Here is a 6,000-nt window from a genome sequence, read left to right on the forward strand (position 1 = left end):
TTATTTATGTTGTTATTTTGTTTGTTGTCTAAAGGTAGCCCAACTGACTTTAACATTGGGATGAAACTCTTTAAATTAACATGTGAAAGTGTTTTTTTAATGCTCTGTTTTTTGTGGTAAAATTTAATTTCAGACAATAACATAAATAATATGTTGAATTGAGTTATATTGACATGTAACATTAGTTATGGGCACTATGTGAATACCTTATTTTGAGAATGAAGGTAGTGAGTGAGCAAATGGCTATTGATACCAATCTTTTGCCAGGGTTTTTTTGATTCATTTATCACTCTAGTCTTGTGAGCTTACTTTTGTACATCAATCTTTAAAGAGATACTTTTGTACTACCACTTTGTTACTTGAAAACATTGTAAGGGTTGGTGTGACCCAAAGGAAGACCAGGAAAATGTTATTCTCTTAGCAAGCAAAGGAGAAGCAAGGTCTTGCTTCTTGTTAATGTTTGCTCTCCCCCCTCCTTTAGAGTCAATTATTGGGTAACAATACGTTTTTTTAATACCTGAAAAAAAAAAATTGTGACTTAATTTGGGATGAAACTCTTTAAATTAGTATGTGCCAGTTTTTTAATTCTCCTTTTATGGTAAAATTTAACTTCAAATAATATGTTGAATTAAATTATATTTATGTGTGACATTACTTATTTGGCACTATGTGAATCCCTTCTTCTGAAGGTGAAGGTGGTGATAAAAAAAAATAGTTACTTTGAAGACTCCCTTAATGTTACTAACGAGCATTGTTGATATAAGATAACTAAGAAAGACAATTTTCTACGAAGGATGCTGAAGTTACTTTAAAAAACTATGGTGAATATAAAGTTGTTGAGAGAGAGAGAGAGAGAGAAGTTAATTACTAAATTAGATTTATTGTATCGTGAATATTGGTTGTAATGACATAAGAAACACAATTCAAATATTTCTTCAAAGACGTTTCATAAATTGATAAACAATTAATTACAATATATCTATGATGCCTTCATTGACACTAGGAGTAATTTAAATTAAAAGAATCAAACTTCTTCAATTCAATCAACCTAATACAATGGTTATAATAAAAATAATAATTCAAGTTTCAGAAAACTTTATATCAACTCTCTATCAACGTATGCAATGATTTGCACCGTGTGCTTCATCTTCAATATTAATAAAGTCAAACTCCAGGAGCATGGTATCTGCATCAATGGCACTAACAACCTGCATTAAAAAAAATGTCATTTTACTAATAGATAAATAAATAAATCTACTTGAAGAATAGGTGCTTGATGAAAACTAAAAGCAGATGATTCAATTAGAATACTAGTAAATGAAGGAAGACCGGTGGTGATCTAGCATAATTATATGTCTGATAAAAAATTGTGAAGCATCAAACGTGTTCTACATCCCTAACATAATCACTGAGATTAAAATTGATGCATGAGCATTGATTCCGGAAAATAATTAACAAGTATTAATTAAAACAGCTTATAAATTAAGCTAAACTAACAAGAGTTCTCCATATCTAAAATAATTACTACCTAGCCGCAGCGTCATGAGCAGTGTCAAATCCACTTGACAACCCGACATCAATAATTACCAAAAATAAAAATATAACAAAATTCAAACCTAAATAATACCTAGGTAATGATAATCAACACAGCAGACGAATCATATAATCATATCCACACCCAAATACACTTGTTTCCCAAAGTCCCAGCACCAAATATATATATATACACACACACACACACACACACACACACACACATATATACATACATACATACATACAAATATACAAATAGAAGTTCAAATTATGCCCAAGTACAATAAAGTGAAATAGAAAATGTAACAATACAATCAATTACATATTTTCACCAGAATATTAACCAGATATGCATTCCTTTGGTTGCGAATAATTCCTCAATCCTGTTGTATATTATAGACATCTACACAAACGTGTATTTGGGTAGGAAAGACATCAACTAAATTGTAATCCAAAAACAAGGCCCCTAATGAGAGATTTTAGCCTAATGAGAGATCCAAAAACATCACCATAACAATAATGTCGTATTAAAGCCTTACTTCTCAAAAGGAGGTCAGGGTTTCGAGCCTCAGTGGAGGCATGTGTATGTGAGTACCAAAACTAAGAAAAAAAAATGTGGTGGGACTCAAATGCAAAGAAACAAAGAAAATAACATCACCATGCCAACAACTTGAAAACTTTGTTTTCGCACAAAATGATTACTTTATCAAATAATCAAAAAATTGGTTCTTATATTCTAGGCAAGCTTAGCAGCATAAGATTTTATTATAGTACACATCAGAACAAAGAATGCAGATTGATCTTGACTATACAAAGTCAAATGCTAGTTCATAATTACATGTGATGAACGTAAATCAGAAGAACATGAGGATGCTTTGAAAATTTTAATGGATAAAAAGTGTCAGCTTTATTGCAAACCTATGAAGAGCATACAATAATGCAAATAATTAGAAATATAAATATTAATCTATAAAAATGGACCCTACTTATTTCCAAGATACCAAATCCTCTTTCTTTCTAGTTAAATCAAGTTGGAATATATTGTAATTGCTTAAATGCATATCACTGACAAGAATAATATATGGATGTTAAAGAATTAAGATACTTATCAGCAACCAAAGTCGGTATACTATGTTTCCAAATGGTTCAAGCGTCACAAATTTCAATGCATGTGATAGAGTTATTAAAACCATTAGACTCTGCACCATTATCTCAAACATATTAATAGATCATGCAATTTGCTGTGATGTTGTTTGTATTGATAGGTTAGGTTAAAAGAATGAAAATTGTTAGTATAATTCTCGAGCTATTGTTGCAGGAGAAAATTGTTTCTAGAGAAGTTTAAGGGGGGGAATTATTTTTTGGTAAAGTGCGAAGGAGGAAAATTATGAAGACAAATAAAATAATTTTCCATTAAAATTTCATCATTATTAGTTGTAGCATTTCTGTAACTCAAATGAAGATGAAACATACTATGAAATCCCACTGCAGTGTTCTAAGCAACTGAGCAGAACATAGATTAGTATGGAAGAGAAAACAAAAGACAAAAGTGTAGTGTTCCTCTAGCCATTTTATACACAATTTTCCACCGCAACGTTCATGCAATTTGTTATTCTCTTAAAAAGAACTGCACATATATGAACATTTTGATGGAAAACAAAAACCCTTTTGGAAGATGATAAACACAACTTTTCATTTCTTAGGTGAGCCACTACAAGATATAGTAAAGTTTTATGTATTTCCTCCCAAAGTATTAGCTCTGAAAAAATGAAAACACAGAAAGATCGAGATATTCAAGGACCTTTGATTTTTTTATTCGAATAAAATATCTTAGAATTCTCCTGGAGTACTTACTTTTCTCCCTCTTTACCCAACCTACAACATTATACAACATACTTTGAAATTTTACAATGATTTCTAACTCCAACACAATTCTTAATAAATGTTGACAGAAACTAAGAATTATGCATTGGTGCGTAATGCTTGAGATTAACAACCAATCCACAAAAATTGTTTAAACTTAATAGTGAGATAAGCTAACTATGAAGGTACATAAAAAAATTACAGATCCTCGAATGCTTATGATTTCAATCAAAGAGACAAGTGAGCTTGAGATGATTCGGAAAGGAAAATTAAATTTAAAATTCCTTTAGGAGTAAAAACTTTCAATCAAATTCCACATATGTTGAAGGATGGTTTCAGATTATTATCAATTTCCTAATATGGGTGTGAAATAGTATCAATCTACAAAATCGTAGCTTTATAGAAAATTGAAATAACTGTCTAGTAAATCACCCTCCCACATAAATCATTGGTTTTGTGTACTCTCACATTTTTGAAGGCTTGGGAAAACTGTCATGAGTAAATTTCCAAGGCACGCTGAGACTGCCCTTAATCTTCATCGCACCCCTGCATCCATCAGTGTATCACAAAAACATCAAAACATTATTTTTTGGTACTTTATTTGTAAAGTATGAAAAATAAAAGATTTGAAAAAGACTAATATGAAAAGAGAACGAGACCTCATGAAAGCAATCTGGGGGTTCAACTTGCCAATGGAGACCTTAACAAATCTTCATCCTTGAAAGAAAAGGTGGCATCAGGTTTTTCACTTTCATATATACCTAAAATTCTCCAAAAAAATCAATAAATAATTACACAAATAATCAAAGAATCGCATCAATTGACGCATTCTAGCTAAATGCGAGAACGCATAGTAACAATATATACATATATATATATATATATAGCTGTAAAATGCACTGGACTGATGAGAGGGTTTGAGGCTTGCTTGATTATCGAAATTGATTCAGAATTGAGATAAAATTAAGAATGAAATAGAGTATAAATGAGAAACCCTTACCTTTGCTCAGGAGTTTCATTTGGTCCATGAGGTCGTCAGACTTGAGATGAGCATCGGCCATGGCTGGTAAATTGGGCTTTGGTTGTTGAGTGACTATGCGAATAAGTAGATGATTATTGCTGGAACAGACCATGAATTCAGCTATATGTTGTTGAAGATGAAAACCCTAAATCAAATATTTGGTTCTCGTATTCTTGTGCTATACAATCTAAATCGCATCTGAGAGAAAAATAATGTTGAACCTGAGAACCCGAAATCAAATATTTGGATCTGCTATACTTATTTATCTGTGCTATAAAATCTAAAATTATTGGGTTATATGGCTAATGGCTGGGTGTCAAGGCGAGAGAAATTTAGATCTAATCATTTTGAAGTGGAGAGGATTTTAGATTGAGACAGTCTTCTCCACGTCGCATCTAAAAAAACAAAAAATAATTGTATATTAAATACGTAATAACTTGGGGTATAGAGCTAGTTTAACCGTGGTTAAGGTAAAAAGGAAAAAGTAGACAAAAGAATGAATGTAGACATGGCAAGTTTTGGACCGCTTATTAATTTCGACGACTGCGTTTTGATTGCACCGCATGGGACCGCAGGGATACCTACAGCAGGGGATTCACGCCCTGCAAACACCTACCTCTTTTGAGCTTGCAGTCTCATCACAATCAAATCACAAATATAATACTCCGTACTACATTGATTGCGATGGAGAATTTTTTTGTGTACAAAAATATTTATCTAACCAATATATATATATATATATATATACTAATTAAATGGAATAATTCACTTATTGAATTTATATATATATATATATATATAATACTAGTTAAATGGAATAATCCACTTATTGAATTTTTATATATATATATATATATATATATATAATACTACTTAGTTAAATGGAATAATCAACTTATTGAATTATATATATATATATATATATATATACACTTTAAAATAAAATGCTAGTTAAATGGAGTAATCCACTTATTAAATTTTTTTTTTTTTAAAAAAATCAATTATTTAGCAGTTTTATATTAGTTTATGCTTTGAATTTTTAAATAAATAAATGTTTATCTTGAAAATTTTGAGCCTTGGACGTTGAATATGGATAATCTCCAATAGTTTTTTAATCCAAATAATAAATTGTTTTGAAAACACCACATTATTATATTTCTTTGATTCAAGTTTCATATGAAACCATACGTTGGGGCGGTCTATCATCCACCAGGCTGACACAACCCTCCTTTGTCTATAGACCAAGCTGATTCGGACCTCTAGCTAGAAATTTAGGGTCTATTTGGTATGCATTTTATTTTTGATGTTTTTATTTTTGTAAAGTACTGTAGCAATGAATAATGGAAAAATAATGCATTCGATAAAAACTGTTTTATTTTGCACAGTGTCGAAACGTTTTGTGAATAGTGGGCAAAAATTAAAACAATTTGGTGAATAGTAAACATTTAAAAACTAACCATTATATTTTTCAAACTTGTAACAAATTTTTACCAAATATGTTTTCATGTTTTCGCTTCCCAAAAATCTTGCAACAATGAAAGTTACCAAACATACTTTTGATTATTATTCAAAACACCCTA

The 6,000-nt window shown here is 30.6% G+C and overlaps 1 long non-coding RNA gene across 2 annotated transcripts; it reads right to left on the reverse strand.

The window, feature by feature from the left end:
* Positions 1-930: 930 nt before the first annotated feature.
* LOC132294754 (uncharacterized) lies at positions 931-4,819 on the reverse strand. Of its 2 annotated transcripts, XR_009478198.1 has the most exons (4): positions 4,400-4,819; positions 4,059-4,160; positions 3,868-3,945; positions 931-1,208 (listed from the first exon to the last, which is right to left on the reverse strand). It is a non-coding gene; the product is annotated as an uncharacterized LOC132294754 (long non-coding RNA). The 2 variants fall into 2 exon arrangements; XR_009478197.1 differs by having other exon boundaries at positions 931-3,945.
* Positions 4,820-6,000: the final 1,181 nt, after the last annotated feature.

This window comes from Cornus florida, unplaced genomic scaffold (assembly GCF_030987335.1).
Source record: "Cornus florida cultivar Cherokee Brave unplaced genomic scaffold, ASM3098733v1 CherokeeBrave_3.0.0_Hap2_Chr02, whole genome shotgun sequence".
NCBI classification, from domain to species: Eukaryota; Viridiplantae; Streptophyta; class Magnoliopsida; order Cornales; family Cornaceae; genus Cornus; species Cornus florida.